At 40.8% G+C, this 24407-nt stretch overlaps 1 protein-coding gene across 1 annotated transcript in view; it reads left to right on the forward strand.

The window, feature by feature from the left end:
• Positions 1-6788: 6788 nt before the first annotated feature.
• Positions 6789-24407, forward strand: part of neto1l (neuropilin (NRP) and tolloid (TLL)-like 1, like) — a gene marked incomplete at its 3' end in the record, with an annotated part of 95664 nt that continues 78045 nt past the window's right edge. Inside the window, exon 1 of the mRNA XM_083935834.1 lies at positions 6789-6881. The remainder of the gene's footprint in view (positions 6882-24407) is intronic.

Genomic DNA, 24407 nt, shown 5'->3' on the forward strand with positions numbered 1-24407 from the left:
TACTTCCAATTGTTCTTTCAGTCCAATCTCTCCCTATCAAATGTAATTAAAGCCCTCACACTTTAGTGCCATGTCTCTCTCTTTCTCTTTCTGTCTCACTTGTTTGATGTCAGTTATACTTTGAGCCATTTGCCAATGCCGCCTCTGCTTGCTCATTTTGGCTTCATTATGTATGTTTAATGAACAAATAGAGTCACAGACACTATTAACTTCTCATGCATACCAAAATGTAATTGAAATGAGGCTCAAGTTATACTGTCTAAGAGTGACAATTTACTTCAGTGTATTACTCTTTCTTGCAGCTTTAAGAGTACTAAAATACAGTTATCTACAGACTGTCAGACTTAACAGTTTGTCCAGGAAGAGAAGTGGCATTGAGTACCTTTCTGGAGTCAGATAGAGTGCCCTGGGGAGACTTTTAAGTGTGAGTCTAGTACAGTGGCTGGCTGATAAATTGTTTGGATAGATGTGGTCAATATAACTGATGGTGTCATACTTAATCGGTCACTGTCAGTTTCACATGACATTTTGAGAGAAAAAAAGAAGAAGAAGAAGAAGAAAAAGAGGGGGGTTTGAATTGCAAAGATAGCAACCACCGATATTTACTTTTTTGAAGATGAAGAAAACAATTACTGCGTATCAATCCACCTGCGCGACATCCATCCTGTTTGACAATGGTGGCATGAAATATGAGCGCGGCCCAACAGCGTGTGTGATTGATAATTGCTGTACTGTGGCTGCCTGCCTGCCATCTCCACTGTGCCCTGCCAATTCATCAGGCATCAGAAGCAGATTGGGCCGATGACTAATGTCTGCGTCTGTCTGTGACAAACTTCAGCTGTACGCTCTCAACTACAGTCAGACAGCACGCTACTCCCAAATCTGGCTTATTAGTGAGGTGACAGTCCAACTCTTAAACTTGCCATCACATAATAATATAAAAGGGAAAGAAATAGTTGGAAGTGCCTTACCCTTCTGACACTTCAAAAGTGTCTAAGGTCCCATATTGTAAAAAGTGAGATTTACATGTCTTTTTTTTTAATATCAGGAAGGGATAGGTGTTATATAAATACTGAGAGCTCATTTCTGTTCTTTTAGACGCAGTCAGATCCCTTTTAGCACTAGCATCACTTCCCATTTAGCACAATACCAGAGTAGGCTGAGCCGGGGCCTAGCCTTAGTTAGCTAGCTGCTCGGCTGTTACCTGCGATGGAAGCGATAAAGCAATGATCAAAAATGTGACAAATGTGAGCAAGCGACACGATACTCTCGTTCCGGGCGATGTAATTGCCTCCATCGCTCGATGATGCCGATTGGTTTAAAGAAACACAAACAAGCCAGACCTGTGTTCACCTATTCCAGAATGATAAGCCGGTGTAGCCAGAACATACTCCAGTGCTGAGGAGATATGTCTAGCGATGTGAGACTGTGAAAGTATCATAAACGTGCAACCCACAGAGAAATGCACAGCCCGTATACAGTGCCGCTAAAGCCATTCCTTGACTGCAGTGACCCGGAAACACTGACCAGTCAGAGCACACTGGGCTTTTTGGGGAGGGTTGTTAAAGAGACAGGCGCTACAACGGAATATTACAGTTTGAGAAAAATATTGTGTTTTTTCGAATATGGGATAATAATATAATATGGGACTTTAGTTTCCGCTACTTTGTGCGCTATTAGCATTTTTCCAAGCAATTTTTCAATAAAATTTGCATTCCTAAACATTTCATGTATCTATTGTGATAAATGAGCAGGTGCTGCCAGCCTCAATCAACACACACCCTGCGTGTTAATGAGGCAAGGATATGCTCACTCACTCTGTTCTTTGCTGATTGACTTCCTATTTTCATCCCTGAGTCTCAGATAGGGTCGTTATTAAGCAAATGAGTTGCTGCTCCAGTGGGCTTTACCATCAGATAGCCATGACTGAAGGTTAATGACAGCGTTGTTGAATGGCAAATAGAGAGCCTCACCAAAGCCTGACGCCCTGCTATGTACATGTCCCCTTTGACCTGCCGTCACCTGTCTCATGCTCCGGGGCCTGACTCCCATGGGTGCACAATCTGTGAGAGTGGGCTCCAACAGATGCTCAATGTTAAAACAAAACAACATCATTAATCAGCAAGGGCAGGTAAAAATGTACTTAATTTAATTTTCACTTCTAATGTATACAAGGATTGTTTATTACAGTAGCCGGGCTGGTTGTCATAAATAAGCAGTGATTGATAATGTACTCAAGAAGGAAAGGATAGAGAAACTTAAGTGTAAGGTTGTTTTAAATTGAAACCCCATCTACACTGTAATTTACTGCACAATCTCACACTACACAGCAGGTGCACAAATGCTAGTAATGTACTATTTCCTATTATGTTAGCAGTAATAGTTTGTCAGTAAGATGCATCCCAATACTGTAATTATGTAGTGACAGAGTGTCATGAACTCAGAGCTGCACTTGAAATATCTTTAATGACACTCCAATGAATTGTTTCCCATGTTTGATTTACTGTTTCTACTCTGCAAAACTTTCCCATTTGTACTAATGTGTTGTTTAACTTCATTTAAGCCCTCTGTGTTGTTAAAGCTATTTGTAGCTACTTAGCTTTTCTGCTTTTTCTTCCCTGTCAAAGCAAACCAACCAGCAGCTAAGGAGTGGAGCTTCTCTTTTTGACAAATCCAAAAGCCACACCAGAAATCTTTTTGCCGTAGGTTAATTGCTATGTTTGAAAAGTCGACCTCCTTTGCAAGTCTTGAATGAATCCTTTCTTTGTCTCCCGTGTGCCAAACATAAAAAGGAGAAAAAATAAATAGCTAGAATCCTTAGGGCTGGCAGTGCCAGCAGACATTGTGCTTGGCATGGTGCCTGGTTTCAAGAGATGATTCTTTCATTTGCAGCAGGCTTTTCTCCCTCAACATGGGGATGGAGGCGGATTTTCCTGTATTACACCAGAAAATCACTCTGTTAATTTAAAATCTGGGTACTTTTTTGTCACTTTTGTCTTCTGTGGATATGGCAGCTATTCTCCTACGAGCAGCAGTATATTCAATTCCGTATCGTAGTAGTTGTAAGGAAATACTGTATAAAACAGTAACAGCCAAACAAGTATGATATAGCTATTTCGATCCATATGACTGCTCAGCAAACAGACCTATTAAATCTCTAATTAATAATTTGTGTGTCATTTCAACAGCTTGAAGTAAAATACGGCATACCTGACAACAAATGAGGGAACAAACAACTGATGTTCTCATGTTGAGATCAATTGTTGCACTCAGATAATCACTGCAAAACACTGCTTCAGAGAATATTTCTGATTTCATTAAACTACATAATCCCTGCCCTAGGTAGGCCTATGCAAAGACCTTTAAGTAGATCATCCCACGATGATCCCCTCTTTCACTGACGATGTGTGAATATGTGGATTACAAGACAACCTTTCTTATACAAATTCAGATGAACTTTGATAAACATGAAAGAGTTAGTGTTACAATATTGCAATACAGGTAGGAAGCAAATCCACATTTATATTTTGTCCAACACTTTGGTTCATGACAGTGACAAATAAGTGCAAAACGGGTGTGTTGGCTAGTTAGAAAAGTACATGTACTATCACAGATTACAAAGTGTGTGTGTGTGTGTGTGTGTGTGTGTGTGTGTGTGTGTGTGTGTGTGTGTGTGTGTGTGTGTGTGTGTGTGTGTGTGTGTGTGTGTGTGTGTGTGTGTGTGTGTTAAGAAAAGAGTGCGACTCTTTGCTCTTTAGGGTGGGGAGGACTGGTTGATAAGGGTAAATGCAGTGTGAGCGACACAGTCCAGTTGCAGGAGGAACTTCTGACACTAATGCACCAGCAATGGGCTCAGATGGTTGAGGTCAAACGGAATCCTTTTTTTTCCTTTTTGGCTTGCTCTGACACTAAATACAGCCATCCGTCAACAACCATCCCAGCCATTCCGACAACACACATCGCAGTGGGAGGAGGGAAACGGGAGAAAAATTTCTCGACTGCATTGTGTTCCGAGTATAGAGACATTGATTGTCAGTCGGAGATGCGCCTGTCAGTCAGTCCTCACCTCCACATCCTTGGGACTGTTGACATTTCCAGTGTGATGGGAGCCTTTGCTCATTTCTAGCAGTTGCTGTTAAACATCTGCAGATCATTGCGTTTATCTGGCCTGCAGAGCAGAGTGTGCCAGCCACATTATTAATTATGTGCTCAGTGGTTAATCATAACAGATTATTAGGTATATAAGAGCAATTTACATTGTGATTAAGTGCCAATTTGCAAGCCACAATCAATAAAGCAGTTGATAAAAACAATTGGCAAAACATTCATTCATTAATCAGTCAATTAATTATGCATCATTCCCCCTCTGAGCACTGAATACAATTCACAGTTTATGAATGGATTTGTAAAAAAAATTTAAATGGACCTTGATATTGTCTCATTGTATTCTAATTCAACTATGCAAACTGACAGCTGCTTGTTCAAAGTGTATTTTATTGAATAAAGTAATTCTTTGTTTTTTAGAAATTACTGAAGATTAAGAAGCTGCACAGTATTTTATTACACTGTGCATTTCAGACTCATCACTTCTTTAAACATTTAAAATCACCTGCCGTTGCAGTACATGAGATGGCAATAATTTGACTTGTTAGTCTCATGTCTGAATAAGCGCCAAAGTCACTTTGACATGAAAGACAAGACAGCAATCTTACAAGGCCGGACATAGTAACATTTTTGTAACACAGCAAAAATCCAAATTGCTTTCGTATTAAGGCTGCAGTTGACTTTGATGCATGACACCATGTTTGCACCCGATCTTCTTTCTATCTCCTAGAAAAATGATGTTCCCATTAAACAAAACTGCATTCTCAATTATATTTCAACTGAGCCTTTTTTTTCCAGCGAAGGTCGTACTAGACATGATATGATTCACATTGGGAATAGAAACTAAACTAATTGGATTAGGTTTAGAAAAAAATATTGCGGTTTGGGATAAAATATGTGCATTTGATATGGAAATTAAGTTACCTAAAAAGGTTCAGTATGATATGTAGGTTAAGTATGTCTCCTGGCTAAAAGTCCTGCGTTTGACCCATCCTTCCACCCCGACAGCTTCCTTAAGCAGACTTGGTGTAGAAACATATTTGTGATACGTCAAAGACAAACATAATTCGGGATGTTTCCCTCGAAACTTTATTGAGAATGCAGTTTTATCTATCAACAGCAGTTTTCTTTAAACCATTTATGCGATCTTACCTTAACCAAACTAAACTTAACCATAAAACTCTCATATGGATCTGGGTTTGGAACAGCTGTAAATGTAATTTTCAAAGACACTGGCAAACAGCATATTGTGTGATTTAAATGTGAAGAATTGTTGCCTGATTCATGAATAAGGCTGCTGCTGATTCAGTCTAGGCAAATCAGATAAAAGAGGCAGTCGGCTATTACAGAATTGAGTCTCAGATGCCTGGGCTTTGAAAATGAGTGCTATGATTAAAGCTTTGTCTATTGATTCTTTCCATATACATCTTGAGTTTACTTTCCATTTTGTTCTTTTATTACAGACTTATGACTAGTAAATGTTACACACAACTGGCTGTTTCAACTCTATTCACCTTTATCAATTAGAAATGAATTATTTAGGAAGCTTTCTCAGTTAACTGCCAAACCCTGCCAATCACATATTTCTTTGCCACTTTGATTAGCAATCATTTGTTCATCGGCCTGATAACGTTTAATAGAGAGCATTCCGCAGACGGCTGAGTCTGCAATTCTGGACTGAGCCTACTGTGAAAGAAAGTCCCAGGGGAAATGATTATGTCACAAGTTATTACTCTTTTCTTCTTTCTTTCTTTACTTCTGCCCTTTTCCAGCTCAACAGAGCTCGCCGGCACATCAGTGCTTTGGCCAAGAAGTTCAAACATTTCATCTCCCAGTGTGGAAGAGGAGCAAGCAATTAGACCCATAAATAAGAGAGATGCCCAAAACCAAAAGCCTGTTTTGTCATTGAGCTGGGTTCACAACAAGGTTGAGTGTTACATATGGTCCTTTGACCCGACAAAATAGAATTATGAAGAACAAATGTCCCCCACATTGTCAGGACAAACATGTCACAGCCTGGAAATATCATCTTTAATAATGTAAGTCCACATGACAGCATGTTTCTTGCTGTTTGAGTTGACCTATTTATTACACCCACTGTGGGCAATAAGTGATGTCTTGTATTATTAACGCTTTCTCCAAAGGACAATTCTGACCCGTTGTAACCTCCCCATGGAGCGTTGTTCCTGATGCATAATTAATGCTGTGCAATTAAGTGGGATCAAGTAAAGTAGTGTGGCTCCTCCAGATGTCTGTGATATATGGGTTTTGTGTCCTCTGTAGACTACAACCATCAAATATGATACTCTGCGATAAGACCTTACATTAAAATGTCCCACTTCCATCCCTGACCATGTGTTCAGTTTAAAAGTGATTTAATCTGAATCTCTAAAGCTGAATTCCTTACATCAAAACCATTATTTTACAACTTGCAAGACTAATCAATTTACACCTATCTTTTGTGATTTTTTTTTGCCCCAGGTATTCCGAACCAAATCCGTTTCAGCACTTACAACCCTCATCACCTGCATCGACTTAGACCAGTGCAACAGTGTGAGATCGGATTCAAGAGTAAAAGTGAATTGAAGAAGAAAGTTGGGCTCATTACCTGCCAGTGGCCCTTGGGACACAGTATCACGAGGTTCACAGCAGACCAAGAGGAATTCAGCAACTCTTCATCACCAGGGATGGGAAAGGACGGACTGGGAGGTCACTCTCACCTCTCCCAACATCACTCCCTTTTGCTCTATCCATTACTGGTGGCAGTGAGGCAGCAGGTGAGTTTTCTTTAAACCTACAATAGTAGAGGCATTTGTTGCCCATTTGGAAACACAACATTTATAGACACACCAGCTTGCAAGGCAGTGTATTGCTTTTTGGAGGCTCTATACAAAATCTTATATTGGAATTTATCTTTCAGATGAATTGAGTTGAAAATGTAATTTTTGCTTTTCTGCTTTTTCATGAGCATCTTCTGTGTATGTGTGTCTGTGTGTGTGTGTGTGTGTGTGTGTGTGTGTGTGTGTGCGTGCACGCGTGTGTGTGCGTGCATATGTGTGTTTTATTGCAGACAAATTCCCCTAACTTTCATATTAAGTTTAATGTAATAAACCCAGGGGACATTTTCAGGAGATTAACAAAAACATGTATGGCAATTTCATGGCTGTTGTATTTTCTGTGAAGCCACATTTAATTAGAAACTGTTTGAGTGTGAACAATGTCACCAACAAGTCCCTTACAGGCTTACAAATTACATTTACATCCGGCAATTCATTTAACAAAAATATTTATTTGCTTCTTGATTCCAGGGTCATCGTTCCTTTGCCACTTGCATTATTTTAACAACCCAAAAACAACAACTGCCTTGGGACACAGTGGAAAAGAGGGGATTTAAAAGTTTAAAGTGTGGTCAGGAGAGAATAAATGCTGTTGAGTGATGAGTTCTATCAGTTAGCCGATGACAGAAACGTCTAAATGAACAGCAATAACATTTAGAAAACTATTCATCATTTAGATCTACAACAACTCTGTGGGTAATAATTAAAATACCTATTCATCTTCATCTCTCTGTGAGGAATGATAATGTGTGTCCAGACCATTACAACATGTTGTCAATTCACCGCTTTCTCTCATTTAATCATGGTTTCAACAAGGATGGTGGCCTCATGATTTATAATATAATGTAATGGCGTAAAATAGAGGAGTGGGTTGGGATTGTTTATTAATTATCATCATCTTCCATGAGTTTCTGTGAAACCTATTTATCCTATTGATTTATCATGAGACATTACATTACAGTGCTTTCACATTCTTTCAGGTTTTTCCTCTTTGTTCGCAGTTCAATATTCTCTGAAGATGTTGGTTTGTAATGAGTTTTTACTTCAAGGTAAAATGGTGACTCACCGAGAAAAGCTTTACATCTCCACTCTGATTCAGTCTCACTGCTGACACTTTTTGCTCTGTGTGTGTGTGTGTGTTTGTGTGTGTGTGTGTGTGTGTGTGTGTGTGTGTGTGTGTGTGTGGGTGTGTGTGTGTGTGTGTGTGTGTGTGTGTGTGTGTGTGTGTGTGTGTGTGTGTCTTGTTGTAACCTCAAATATATAATTACAGTTGCAGAGACATTTATGCCTATTGTTCTCCAGCGTCAGCTATGAGCCAGCCAATGACTTCCAACCTTCAGATGTCCCTGGTACAGAGGTGTTTGTGCTTGTAACCTAGTAACTAACCAAGCCGCACTGTGTATGCCAGAGCTATTCAATTGGCGGCTCCTGCCCGCGAGGGAATATTTCCTGGCCCTACGAGTAGAAGCCATGCGTGAAAAAGTAATTCATGACCGCTGTCCTCTCTCGTATCCATCTCAGCGCTACCGTCTCTGGGAGACTTGCTCCATGCAACATGTAGAAGTGCGGCCGAAACGCTCCACACACTCCAGCTACGCTCTTCTTCGTGGGTTTCTGAATCCTCTTGGCAACACCTCACTAAGCTTTGCTCTGTTGTTCCGTTATCCGTGGTTAAATCACCACCGCAATGTCTCTTTCTAAGGTTGACACAGAAAACCGTCAGTTCATCAGAGAATGGACAGAGAAGTTTTTGTTTCTGTCACTGTGAAGCCTGTGTTTACTCTGCAGCCATGTTATTGTGTGAAGAGAATACGTTAATAAGGCATTTTCAAAAAAATCATGCTACATATGTACTTGTAAGCCTGGTAAAGTAACTAGTAACTGAAGCAATCAGATAAATGTAGTGGAGTAAATAGTAGGACATTTCCACTGATTTGTAGTGGAGTAGAATTATAAAGTAGCATGTAAATAAAATACTGAAGTAAAGTACAAGAGCCTCAAACTTTACTTTAGTCCAATAATTGAGTGAGTGTGCTATTTCTTAAAAGATGATTCAAACTGATTAATCAATTATCAAAATAGTTGACAACTAATTTAATATTTGAAAACAAATAAATTAAGTCAATAACCTGACCTCGCCAGATGGATTGATTTGGATTTGCTCAGCATATCCATCTAGGAACTCTCGTTTGGAAATCCTTTGGGAAGGGGCGAAAATACTGGTTGCTGATTGGATAAACCATCTATCTATCACCAACATATGGGCCATATCAACCAATCAGATCAACGAACCGTATGACGTACTAACAGTGTCGAGGCAAAGCTCAGAAAGTAAACAACATGTTGGTAACGGCTATTTGCTGTTTGTGTAACACAAATTTACGGATAAAAGGCACAATTTCAGGTGCCCGGTCCATATTCCAACAGAAGGATCCAAGAGAAAAAAGTGTTAGCAAGCGGCTTGCTGGATAGCTAAGCTCATCTCATCTGCGGAAGCCGGCATGTTGTTTACAGTCGCTTCTCGTTACGTCACACTTAAATCTGCCTCAAAACCAACAGTGATTCGGTCGCTTGGCAAACAGACTGATCTGCGAGTAAAATACAATGGAGCTTGTGAGATCAGGATGGTCTCACAAGGCCAAATCATTGCAGCTCTAATCTATAAAGACAGTTTTCATTCAAATTTCAAACTACCATTCAAATGTGGGAACAATTGAAACATTGTCTTTGTAATCTGCTCAAATTCAATTTTCTCAGTTTGTAAATGCAACAGGATCCACCTTGTAATCTGCAAATTCCTTGTTCTCGTTTTGAGGACCATACTTGTATTTTGTTTCTAGAACATGTTTATGTGCTTTAATGTTAAAAAACACACATGCTGTCTGTCTGAATGCCACTGGCTCTGGATGTACAGCACTGGGATAAAGATGACAGACCCTTTCTTTTGTAAAAGTGGCAGCCCTAAATCATATTAGAAACTATGTGAAATGTTAACATTACTTTACTGTCGACAACCCATTCACTTGACATGATTAAGTACTGCAGCAATAGTCAATACAATACCTTTACAGACAGGTCATATAAAAGCCAAAGCCACTTGTTCAGGACTCTTTATGCCGATTATAATTGTGCAAATATGCTCCTTATTAATTGTGTTTGGATGTAGGCATTCTTTTTTTTTAATTATGTAGTAGTTCACTAAGGATGACTTTGTCTGCATTACTACTTGAAATATTTTACCCTAAAAATCACTTATACTTTATGTAACCAAAACACTTGTTAGATGTGTATTTCCTGCTCCAACTGGCTTAGTACAATATGAAAAAGCCTGCTAGCACTTGAAACTAAGCTGAGCGACAGTAACACATTACAGTGAATATTTTATTTAAGCGTATGTTATCTTATTTTTATGTGGTAATTCATTTGAAATTATGGCCTCATTTGCAAAGTCTGGTGCATTCATTTGCTTGTGAGATGTCATTGCATTCATATTGGTGGTAAAATAAAACAGACATTCAATAAGCAAACACTGACACGGTGAAGAGGATTATGTGTATTTAATCTCTCTTTAAATGGGGCTGTTTAGTAGCCGACTGTCAGTAAAATTACATTAGTTGATAATTTCTTATCGTACCATGTCCTCGTATGATGGCTTAAATATATCAATATAGCAGTCAATGACACAAATACAAACAATTTCTCCGTCTCAACAAATATAAATGCATAAGTGACATCTATGAAAACCTCTAATATAGTTATATTTATTATGAAATGATCACTGATGCAGTAAATTACACATAACTGTAGTGGAATCGGTCACACAGAGAGACACATCTGCACTAGAGTCCTAACTCTCTTAGCCATATAACTGCTTTACCGATTGCCACTACTTGTATGTGTCAGTTTTTATGTGTTGAGTAGGCCTAGTAAATGTACGTGTTATATGCTAACTCCGCCAGATGGATTGTTTGCATGATTTGCATTTACTCAGCATATCCATCTGAGATCTCTCATTTGGAGATCTTTTGAGAAGGAGCAAAAATACTGGTTGCTGACTGAATAAACCGTCTGTCTATCATCAACATACGGGCCAAATCAATCAATCAGATAAATACGGAAAGAGCACAAATTTACTGATAAAAGGCACAATTTCAGGTGCTAGGTCCATATTCCAACAGAAGGATCCAAGAGAAAAAAGCGTTAGCGAGCGGCTAACAGTATTAGGGCTACCATTGTCTGAAAATGTGTCTAGATCAGGTCGGATTTGCATGCGTTGCGACACACTCAAAGTGAAATTCTGTAATGGATAAGCTCAGGGCGGCAAGTTGGACGCATTAAAACTTCTCTTTTTTAAGCCTGTGAATGTTCTCATTCGTCCAGGTCATCGTTATCCTCAAAGCAATTTCAGTCAAAAACAACTGGACTGGTTGTTTGTCTAGGAAGACGTTTCACCTCTCATCCAAGAGGCTTCATCAGTTCATGTACGCATCTGACCAGGCTGGGACTGGTCCCAGGTTCTCTTTTTTAACCAGTGATACTGCTCTGCAGTATCATGATAAGAGTCCCTACATAGAAAACGAAGCACCAACAATGTAGTATGTGAACACGGAGTGTATTACAAGAGTGTTATGAAAGACTTACCTACTGGCCCCGGTACAAGCTGTTCCATTCAAGTCAATTCCGAAATGCAATCCAAAAGGAAGAAGCCCATTGATGATTTATTCCAGCACAACATGTAAACATTGTGGTTTATGGCAGTTTGGTGAAATGTCCCACACAGCTTTCCCTGCAGCACCAAAACATTACGCAGGTCTCAGGGGGCAAGGGGCGTGTGTTGCCGTAAGATGCTCAGGGAAAGCCGACTAGCCTGCAACTTGAAGTGAAGAGAGACAGAATGGTTCGTTTTTTGTATCTTTCCCGGCTGCAAAACAAAAATGAAAGCTTACAACCCAGAAACTTTTCATAGGCTGGCATTGCAGTACGATGACTGTGCTCTGATAAACCAGTGGCTTATAGTTTTGAATCTGCACAATTAGATGCAGATCAAGACGCTTAGGCAGAGGGATTACTGTGTCTTCAGCAAACCACACGTGTTTACATGATTTGCTGGAATAAATCATCGACAGGCTCCTTCCCTTTGGATGCATTTGGTAATTGACTTGAGTGGAGCAGCTACTGGGGCCAGTTGGTAAGTCTTTCAAAAAACTTTTAATACACTCTGTGTTCACATACTACGTTGTTGGTGCTTCAGTTAATGTTCAGGGACTCTTATCATGCTACTGCAGAGGTTTGGTGTTATTTGGAGCAGTATTAGTGGTTGAAAAAGACGTTTTAATGAGTCCAACTCGCCGCCCCGAGCTTATCCGTGTTAGCCGCTGCAGGCTGTTAGCAACTTTCCCGAAAATCTACGTTAATAGTTCACAGACAAAAATAATTGTCTCAATGGCTTATTTAATGACCGAATTTGCCTAAAAAGACCCTGAGATAATTTTACATCAGAATTTCACTTTAAACTTGCCTCAAAAGCAACACTGATCTGTTCGCTTGGCAAACGGCTCCAAATTTTCTCCATCGCACGTTACCAGACTGATCTACGAGTAAAATACAATCGAGTTTGAGAGATGCAGCAATGTGCTTGTATATTACAAGTGGTCCCAAATCCAGATCCTTTGGCCCCAATACTTTGGGGTGAACTGTCGGTTTCACTCATTATGAAGGTCTTGCAGAGGCAATACATATAATATAACATAATATAATATAATATATAATAAGTATGGACGGGGACACTCAAACATTAATGCCTGAAAGCACTCAACAGCTTGATTTCACTTTTTATTTATCTCCCACATGGCTGTATAGTGCACAAGCATTTTTGTTAATAATATGTTTTATTTATAGTATTTATAGAACGCTTAGGGTACACTCACAGAAGTTAAAATGGTCTTAGAAAACAACATAAGGTCTCTGTTGTGTCCTTTACTCGGGCACCTGTAAAAGAGGCTAGTGGGTCACCTGGGGCCTCATGTACTAAGAATTGCGTGGCTTTCTTACTAAAACATGGCGTACGCTAGAATCCAGAAACTGGCGTAAGCACAAAAAAATTCAGATGTATCAATGTGTGCGTACGCATGGATCCAAGCACTTTTCCTTTGTACATCCCAATCAACGTGGAATTGAGCGCACATGTAGAAGTGCTGAACTCCTCCCTGTCCACGCCCCCATTTAAATATGCAAATCAATGTAAATAGGGCCTGCACCGGGGATTCCCTCTCTGCACCATCAGATTTAAACGATGAGTAAAGGTAAGAAGCGCAACTTCAACCAGTCTAAGCTCGAAATGTTATTAAATGAAGTGGAGACCGAAGAGCGGTTTTATTTGGTAGCCTCTTTTCAGGGATAAACACAAAGAAAAAGACATTTCTGGGGAGTGTGTGTGTGAGGCAGTGAACGCTGTGGGGTCGGAGCAGCGCACAACCACTGAAATAAAAAAAAATAGTCCGACGTGAAGGTGGAGGTGAAGCGGAGGATTTCGGCCCACCGCCGCAGTATCGCCGCAACCGAAGTATCACCGCAGGGAGAGCGGCGGCTATTGTGGAGGGAACAGCTCTAAGCGGAGTTGTGGGGGGCCATGAAGGCGACACAGATCATCCTCAAGGTAAATGTGTTAAACTCAGAAATGTCATTATACTGGTCGTACAATAGGCTGCTCACATTACACATGCTCGTGCGTTAAGTTGCCAGGATATAAACACATTGACTCATGTTTAATTACTTCATTTTTTTTATTAGTATTTCTCAATAGACGATGAGACAGGAGAGGGCTCCTCCCTCTGCACCGTGCGCCCTGGCGTCTCCACCGGCACCTCCAGCACCACGCGCCCCGGCGACTCCACGCCAGCTGACGTCCGCCCGACTGGCCGTGTCCTTTCACAAGCTGTGCTGGAATCACAGGAGGAAATAGTGAGAACAATCCGTGGCGTCAGTGATCTTCTAGATCAAATTGTCAATGCACTGGGAGATATTTATCATGCAATAAATGCACGTACAAAGTAAATCGTGTCCTTGCCTCTTTACATCATTGAAATCAGACGCTGCCGGGCCCGTATCGCTTCGCGGGGTGGGTCGAGGTTGACGGGTCCGGCATCCGGTTCCTCCGGTGGGGGGCTCTGGCAGTGGTATGCCATGGCGGTGTGCCAAGTTGTGCAGGACACCATAGGCCAGCACGATGCGGCACACCTTCTCAGGTGTGTACAGCAGCACCCCGCCCGACCTGTCTAGACAGCGCCACCGCCCCTTCAATAGGCCAATTGCCCTCTCCACCACTGCCCGAGTTCGGGAATGGCGGTCGTTGTATCTCCCCTCTTGGTCGGTGCCGGGGTTAGTGAGAGGGGTCAACAGCCACGTTCTCAGGGGGTAACTATATATATATATATATATATATATATATATAAATCACACTACTGTTCGCGGGAAAACAAACAGGACAAAATAACTGCATTACAAGGATTGACAAGACTGATCACACTTATATTAATGACTGCAGAGGTTCCAACTTTACGCACGCGTTTATTGAGACGAATAATGAACACAAGGAGACATTCTTTTTTCACCAGGGAAAAAAACAAATACACATATTTGAATGCGCGTGTCCAAACGGGCATTGTGCTGGTTTAAATTCGGGGCGCATTAAACGGATAAATGATTTACTCACCGATAAGCCACCCATCGCGCACCGTGCCAGCCTCCAACCTGTTACCTACCATGCTATTGTTTAGATTGAACGAGTCATGCGTTGCCAGAAATCCCAGAGTGGTCAGCACCTGTGTGGGAATGGACAACCCCTGGCTCCTGGGCGTGTGTCGTTCTATGTCTGGCCGCAGCTCCGCGCACAGCTCCAGTAACACTGGCCTCGGCAACCCGAAACGACTCATGAGCCAGTTGTCGTCATTTGCAAACAGATCTTCCCGCTCTCTAAACACCCTCTCACGGCTGACATAACCATTTGCGATGTCTTCTAACAAGGCCAAGGCTGCCATTGTTAATTCCATTTTTTATTAAATTGCGCATGCTTTTATATCCTTCTCCTTATTTTATATCCTTACGATTGCAAACACGTGTGTGTTAATTGTCCATTAATGTGTCGCTGATGCGCACATTACACTGAGGATGAATTGTTTTCACATAACTAACAGTTTCCCAGCATCACCTCTAAGTGTCGCCAACGAAACAATAGCTGTAGAAACGTGCGTACGCCAGCCATGAAGTTTGCGTGGCGCACCGCACATTTCCACGGTCATTTCACTTTTGATACATCCGAACGTTGGCGTGGAAAATGGCGTACGCCACGTTTTTGTGCGTACGCAACATTGATACATGAGGCCCCAGGTTATTTGAAATACATCAAGGCAAAATGGAGCCTCATCATTTCCTCTCCGTTCTGCTGGAACGGAAAAACAGACACACCTCTGTCGTAACTTAGCACCTTCTTGCTGTTTCAGTTGTCATATCCCTGCTTTCATTTACACAGTCCTCTGTGTTGCTTTCAGAGCTATCAGAGTACTTTCTTTCCCTCTGTTCTGTTTTTTTCTTTAAATCTTAATACAGTATAATAAGATAAAAGTTGAAGGGCTGAAGGAAGAATCTCGGACCACTGATTCTGGTAGCTAATCACCCCAGTGCTCTGTGGATAATATGTGCAACCTTCTGGACATTAACAGTGGCTTATTGGCTGCAAGTGGCTGCCAGGTCTGGAGATGTGGGGTGCTGTTTAATATGCATGGACTCACTAATTACAGCCCTCTTACTCTAATGATGTGGCCTTGAGACCTGCATGCAGAGAAATGGGCTCAAATATGCATGCACACACATACTGCGCACACATACTGTACACACACACACACACACACACACACACACACGTATATCTGTCACACAAGTCACTGAAACACACCCAGGGTGAATGAATTTGAATTTGCCACAGCACATATGCCATAACAGATAAAGTATAACAGCAGATCATGAACAAGAATGAGGAAAAATATAGGCAATATGGCATAAATAGTCAAGTTTTTAGGCACCTGAGGAGATGAACAGATAAGGCAAATTCATGGCCCACTGTGCTAAAATTATTGAAATACACAAGAGATTAACACAGTGTCACTTAATTTGCAGATCAAATGGGTAATTTTGTTTTTTTTCGGTACATGAGGTTTTCATTCTGTTACTTCTCCGAAAGCTGGCACCAGGACGTGGAGCCGGGAGGCTGCCTAGTACACCACCACCAAGCGTCAGTGAATAATCAGAAGTCTCCCCTCCTGCCTCCCTAATCAACCATCTATTAAACTGCTGTCTGCAGCTCACTAGCAAACACTACCACATGTAAATAACACACTTTTCTGCACACAATGCAGGGACACAGCGACAGACCCTGTCTTTCCCCCCAACATGTTTTTCAATCACACATAAGCCTGAGCTAGAAAGTTACACACTCGCTTAGTACTTTAGTGTCTGTTAATGTCTCACACACACATAAACAATCACACGCCCTCTTTCTCACACTTGCTGTGACGGAGACATTGAAACACATGGAAGCAAACTATCCTGTTTGAGCCAGTATACACTGACACAACACTTGATGAATGGCCATGCTGAAATAAAAAACAAAACAGTTCAGCAAAAAAATAAAACTGCACATCCAGAGACTACCTTGTGTCGCGGGAGGTATGCATTGTGCTTGTGAAATACAAAGCAAATAATAATTCACACAAGGCAGAGACATATTACACAACTGACATGCCACGTTTGCATATTCGTGAATTCTGCTGGATTAGTTCGAGTCAGAACGACCTTATTCTATTTTATTCTTTTTGTAGGGGTCTTGTACGAACATGCGCTGGCAATTCTTTTTAAAGAGTTCAGGATGAAATTGAAAACAAGGCATTCAAATAGTTCCTCAGCCCTCAGCAGGGCTTCTGCTGCTACACGGCAGAAATTCCTTAGCTCTGTGCCGCACTGTGGCTAGCAGAGAGGGAGATTACAGCATTGTGAATGCTTTCTGAAGCTGTATCTTTGCCCTGCTCAGTGGGTGGTTTTCACACCCACAAAATGGATCAATTATCCAGTCACAGACACCCCTCCACACCGCTCTCACACAATTAACTCAGCCTGACACATGACAAGAGGGACTGGATGATTTGGGAACAGCTTCCTCAGTTGTGAAATCAATCTAAATGCATAACCTCTCAACCTTCTCCAAAAATAACAAATCTGTCGTTTTTTTCTGTTTTACTTCAGCTCTCCTTCAATCACAACAGAGCCCATCTGTGGTTGCCTCATGTTGTACCAGTAGAGGCAATGCTGCCTTAACTTTGGCATATGTAGGAATGTTACTACCAAACTGTTTGGACTTAATTAGACATGAGTATAGCTCCAAAAATGAGATACACACTTGTTTGCACAGTCTGCAGAATTGGCCCAATTGGCAAAATCATATTCATAACAAAGCAACGGCACCCTGTGGTTCTTCTCATGAGGTTGACCGAGAACATGATGTTGCTTTAATTGCTGTTTTGTGAGGGCACACTGAGGCAAGCAGGGGGGACATGTCATATAATTTTAGCTTAGACAGTCTCATAAGGGTTGACTTAACATTTCCTAGTTGGCCTAAATCAGACTGTAATCACATGAGGTTTACTTTCTTAATCAAATAGAAAAATAAATTCAAGGAAATGCTTTTTTTTTCAGAATAACAAGCATGGCATCCAGTGTGGGTCCAATCATATATGCAAGCAAACAAGCATAAACTGATAAAAGGATCAGTGCTGGGTAACACATTACTTTACAGAGGCATTGTTCCAGTCTCAAGCTTTCGACAGCTCTCATACCGTAGTTGTCCAAACTGCAGACAGACCACCCCGTTCTCATTCCCATTCCCGTCTCGACATATATGTACGCTCAGGACCATAGACTGTATGAAAAATGGACGTAGCATCTCTGTCAAGGTCCGTTCTCTCAACTTAATCTATTTATACTCAATAACAATTTGGAAATTCAGTAATGACATCTTAGATAATACCAGCTAATGCTTACTTTGATAATTTGGGTGTTAGCTTACTCCCTGTTTTACCATGAATTTGCTGGATGGATGTTGGATGGTTGATATCAGTTTGGCCCCTCTGTTTATTCATGGGCAGACTCATCTGGTGCATACTAGCTTGGGACCGAACCTGGAGGAGTGAGATCGAGGCAGCTAGCTGCAACAAAAAAATGTTGATGTATTACAGAATGTGTGATATGTGGGTGTGGAGGAACTTGAGTTTTTTTTAGATGCCTTCGATGGAGCTGCGCTGAAAGTCATTAATGTAACTAATTACTTTTTGCTGTTTGCGTTCACGTTAGTTGCCCCGCACTGATAAGCATACACACAAACTAATCTACACACACTCACACCTCTGATTAATTGTTGTACCTTTCAACCCTGATTTTCAAGGTAAAGGTAAAGAGCGTGCAGTCATCCATCGTGCAGCACTTTGAACTTGTGTGTGTGAAATGAGAGGTATGGAGAAGAGGGAAAGACAGAGAGAGAAAAAGACTTGATGAAGGACAAAGCATGGCTCAGCACTCTAAAACTCCAACAACTATGTAACCTCATCAGGCCTTGGGGTGATCATCACGCCGCAAACACAGGAATAACAACATCAGCTTTGCGACCTTCATTATGATCCGTATATGAATTCATTTATAATGTTGTCACATTGTGGCAGTTACTTTGGGACAAACTTTTCAAACCAACTCACATTTCCATTAGCATATGTTCAGCCAGACATTTTATAGCCTCCCTGGATTTTTTTTTATTGCTCCAGCAGATGTTCTAGTGGCTATCATCAAAGAGATTTATGCAAGCTGATTACATCCAAAGAGTCTCCAGAACTGAATAAACATACTGAAGCCGGAAATGGACCCAGACTCCTTCTGTGGCTGAATAAGGTCTGCTCTCCTTTGGTCTGTAGTTTAACCTGCTGAAATCTTGCTTAGTGTGCTGTGATTTAAAAGTAATCCATAATATCTTAAATTCCCCTCCAATACTTGAGACAATATTGCGGTGGGGGGTGGGTTGTGGAATTGACCTTTATTTAGTGGAGCAGATACTGTTCTTATTGAACGGTCTTGTAGCAATAAACGCACAGCAATCCATATTATTTGTTCAATATTTGCAAGAAAAATTCCCCAAAAGGCACCAAAGTATCTGTCCATCGAGTCAATTTAGTCTCACCCTTGCACCAATGATACAAACACAGATGAGAGCTGAGGTGTCTGTTCTGGTAGCCGAGCAGACAGCTAGCAGCTAATGTTAGCCACATGTCACTCAAAGCAGCCAGGCCCTTAATTATACAGAACTTTAAGCCTTTATATAATGGAAACAGGTGAGTTATGAAAAAATGTACAGGGGCAAACTATTGTCATGGATAAGGGAATTAACTATAGAGACTAAAACCATGCTTTATACCTGTGACATGCTCTAAACATGTTTATTTCTGCTGTAAAGTTAACATGGGCCTCTATGGGGCTGGCACTTCCGCATTTATTTCTCAGACCCAGAGGTTGCTGCTTGGGGCTAACGAGGGACAGGAAAAATTAATCAGGGTGGGGCAGAAAAACAGAGAAAGGCAGGAAGTGATCTGAAACAAAAGGAAGGGTGAGTAATAAAATAAAACAGGAAACACTAAAGATGAATGAATGAATCAATCAAAGGAAAACATATATCTGGAGCAGGGCAGATTATGATGTGTGAATTCATCTCTGTCTTTATGTGTGTGTGTGTGTGTACAGTATACTTTTACATGTCCTATTGTGTACTTTCAATGCTGGAGTCAGTGACTGTGAACAGTCAGGCCAAGAGTGGCGGCTGACAATGTCAAGTGCTTTTTGTCCGCACCGCAACACTGAAGGCAATGAATTAAGCAGTAACAGGATGTTTGTCTGTGCCGCAATATTTAATTAGAGACTTCTGACTGCATGCCTCTGAATAAGCACACAGAGTCCCCATCGGCCTGTACAGGCCTGTGGTCTGACCTATCTATCAGTATTCAACTACTGGAAACATTCAGTCTTAAGTGGCACCAATTCATTACAGTGAGCACCGGGAACCACCAAGGCTGCTGCTACAGTCTCCTGGGTTCTGAGCTGTCAATATGAAGGACAAGAAACCGCAACAGTCAGCCAGAATCAGATATTAACAAATAACCTTTTACATTTAGGGCAAGCTCTTAAATCCAAACTTGAATAAAAATACATTACACTGTATTGCTATCATAGGTGTGAAACGTACTGTACCACACTGGGGCATCAGGTCTATGAATTAAACTTAAATCCAAACCAAAGGAAATGATAAAGTAACAATAATCAGTATCAGGATAAGATTGTATAAAGTCATATAAAGCCTTATGATCTTGACTTTCAGTGAATCATTTGAAATAATTATGGGGTAAAAGAAGGCATTGTTATTCTGTCGAGCTGTGCTGCCATTTTCAAAGTGTAAAACAAATACAAATATTTTACACTTAAGTGCTTAGATGTTTACTAGGTGCCTGATGTGTGGGTTTTGCAACATAAATGTTTTGTTGTAACATCAGAGTGGCCTGTAAGCAAATAATGTCTTCTCATAGCGAGCAAAAATCTTATCTGTTACTGACACAGCACTATCTAGTCAGAGGGGATTCAGCTGCTTTCATGATGAGATTTGCGGTAAATGCTTTTGGGGAGAGATTGATTAGAACCCCCTGAGCACAATTAAAATCATTGATTTTCTAGGTTGGCTAAAAGGGATTTCGGTCATTATTGATTGATTTTCCACTTCTATATGTTGATTATTTTAATTGATTTTCAAGCTTTATCATGATGACAACATAGACTGGATAAAAGAGATGAACGTAGCTAGCGTGATATCACCCATTGGTTTGTGGACTACCGTTTTCAAGCCTTGAGTTTGGCATTTTGGCTGTCGGTTGAGCGGCGATGTCTGCTGTGCTGGTGCTATTCTGCATGCACTGTCCGCGCTGCAGTGAAACAGAGCCGGTTGAAAGTTGGCAGTTTGTCTTGACCAAAATGTTACAATTAACTTTAATGCAGTGAAAACACGGTATGAAAGTCCAGACAGCACCCCATGCATTACTAATCCTCTCTCCTGTTGCTAGCGTGGCGATCTGCCCAATCACAAGGTAGCCGTGCCCCAGGAGGCTATCAAGCACACATTATGTTCTTGTTTCAAAACAAGTCAACTTGACACTGAGTCTTTAATGATTATTAGCTAGTAACAATAAAATATGCTAGTGACAGTGGTAATTTCAGCCATTGGTATTGATGCTCACCAGCTTTGAAAGAGTGATAGCCAATGGGGAAACTCCAACACAATGACCAGTGGTATAACTTCATTACTCACTCAGTACGCCAGGGACAGACTTTTCCATATATATTGGTGTCCCCCTCTTTGCTCCAGTCCAACCAAATATTTTGAGTGTTAAATCAGTAAACTGCCTTTGTGCATCATCAAGGGGGTGATTAGCAAACAGCCAAGTGCTTTGCAGTATTTTACAGGCTATGGCAAGTCTATTTATCTGATTTCTGCACCACACACATCTGTCTGTATTTGCATCTAATTGCATGGGAGTTTATGCAAACACAGGTCTGAACACACATACACACACATACACATACACATACACACACACACAAACACACATAGACGCACAACTTGAATATGAGTTGGTATACTCATGTGCATCTACTACTCCCTGTGGTATTCTGCTGCCTTAGCCTCTGTTAATTTCACTAACCACCTTGGCCATCTTCTCTACAGTCATCATTAATCATCTGGTTTCCTCTCCTTTCCTTCTCTTTCCTCTACTTTCTACCCTGCCCCCACATCCTCTCCTTTATTTTCCTCCTCTATACTATCTTTCCTCCGCTCTTCTGCTGCCTCGTGCTCCAGCATTTGTGTCAGAGCTGCAGTGATGAGATAACACCAGCATGCCTAATGGCAAGAATGCAATAAAGTTGACAAAGGAGCAAGAACATACAAATTATACAGATAATGTGCTGTTGTGGAACACTGTTAACCGGAAAGTTCTATAAACCATCGACAACAATAATTTAACACATGTGTTTTTTAAATTACATTTTATGATGCAAGTCTAAATGCAAGGCTAAAATGTTAACCTGTGCACATAGAGTCAATCCAAGCATTTCTTACTCAACATAATTAATGACAATACTGACATAATGACACTGACGTAATGGTTTTGTTTTATAAAAAATCACAGCTATTATTCATACTGAGCAAACTAATGTGCTACAGTACAGAAATTGTAAAAAATAATCTGAGATGATATAACAGGAAATTAATTCTTACCAATTCCCATGAAGTGTACATTGTATGAGATATGGGCAATATAGAAAGAGCTGCCTCGGAGATTAATTATTAAAATGCCATATTGCAAGATTTGCGCAGGACTATGATTCACTCATGAATCCATATGTTGCTTATTGTTTTGTTTTGTTTTTTGCCAGGAATCCAGTTTTAAACTCAATGGGAACATTGTACTGTGTATTCACTATTATTACATCAAATGCTACCATCCAAGGTACGGGCAGCCAAAGTATACAGCTGTGTGCAACCCGTCTCCTAAAAAAATGTAACATGGTACTAAATTGCAACAGAACATGTGTTTTGAGAGAAACATAATGTTTTTTATTCTGGCACTAGCAGTTGCTGTTGAACTGTTGCTAGTAGCAACCTCTACTGGCACAGTTCCATAGCAGTTTAACTGATGTTGTTTCATCTACCATTTTGTCAGATTTGTGACCAAGCAAATCTTGACAGACATCTTTCGTATGCTCCCAAAATGCACTTGGGGACTTGTATGTGCCTCAAAGAGAGACTCCTGTTGCAAAAAAAAATTCATAGCTGCAAGCATTTAGGCCTACTTGCTTTATGTCAGCACATTTGATCTATAATAATCAGATCAATTGTATTCCTAATGTCTTCTTTATCCATTTTGAAAGTAAAAGTTTCTTCGTGTCAGACAAGTTAGTTGTATGGTAAGCTTGTCCTCTTTCCTTTTCTTACCTGACAGTTTCAGCTGTACTCCAGCCTTCCTCAGACCATACAACTAACTTGTCTGACAAGAAGAAACTTTTATTTTCAAAATATATAAGAATCAGTTAATGGCCACTTCAAGCCCCCACACAAGTATCAAAACCTAACATCACAATATGGCCAACTAAAGCAGGGCACAGTATACTCTGCACAGTGATGTGTTAATTCTAGTTTATAGGCACAAGCAAGGTCAATAACAACATAGCCTATAAACACACAAAATGTATGAGCACAAGCGTGAAGTCCCAGCAGCAGGTGTAGAATAAGTGTTTTGTTTTGTTCGACTGCTCCAACCACGCAGCCACCGGCTGCCCAAGAATATATGTTTTTTGCAGTATAAGACGCCTCTGGCTCTGGCTGCTCTTCAGAGTCGATTGGCTTAGAGATTTTGATAAATCAGAAATTTGCAAGAAAGCTTCTTTGTTTTCTTTTTGAAACATGTATGCTGACTACAAAACAGAAAAAAATGAAAAGTGGTGATTCCTTGCACAGACAGAGTGGCACTGAGGAAGTATTTTTTTGCACTCTAATGCATGAATGAGTCTGGGAACTAGCCAAATCTGCAGGGCTCATGTTTCGTTTGCTCTGTCAAATGTGTCCGGCCTCACTCCCATTCAGAGATTTCCAGCGGCTTGAGGTCTGACTGGCCAATCACAATAGTTTATCTAATGTGGGGCAGGTTTAAGACCGTGACTGACAGAGGAGCCTCATTGTCACTAATTGAACTGCCATTCTATGTCAAGTACAACTTTACCAAGCTCAAAAAACTAAAAAAAACTAGGCAGTGCTGATCAAATATAAATCCGGATTCTGTTACTGTATTGCCTATTTCTCGCCTAAATTCTTTTTCAGAAACATTTTTGTGTACTGTTTAGCTGTAATTTGACAAAGTTTTCAAAACGGACCAAGCACCACCTCAACTTACATCTGTCGCTCAGAGCTACCGCGTTTCATTGCAGGGATTGGGTGTAGGTCCAATCAATTGCGTGGCATTGTGATCCGCATCACAGAGGTCCAGGACATACAGATTACCCTCCCACCCAAAGTTTCACAATCCATGTTTTCAGGGGAGCTGATGTCTTGTTGTTTACTTCACAACCTGGGTTAGATCACTTTTACAACATCTTTGGTTTGGCTGCAGTTTTACAGTCGCTTCCAAAAAAATCCACAAAGGCAAGTTGTCCTCTTCAACTTTTATGTGATGTGTGTTTGGCCGGCTGCAATCACATTTGCCTCTTTTCCAAAACGTATTTGGCAAAACATAGTACTCTATGAATGTAATTTTTAGGAGATAGTGTTGGTTTATGAAAACA

Source organism: Echiichthys vipera, assembly GCF_963691815.1.
Source record: "Echiichthys vipera genome assembly, chromosome: 21".
NCBI classification, from domain to species: domain Eukaryota; kingdom Metazoa; phylum Chordata; class Actinopteri; order Perciformes; family Trachinidae; genus Echiichthys; species Echiichthys vipera.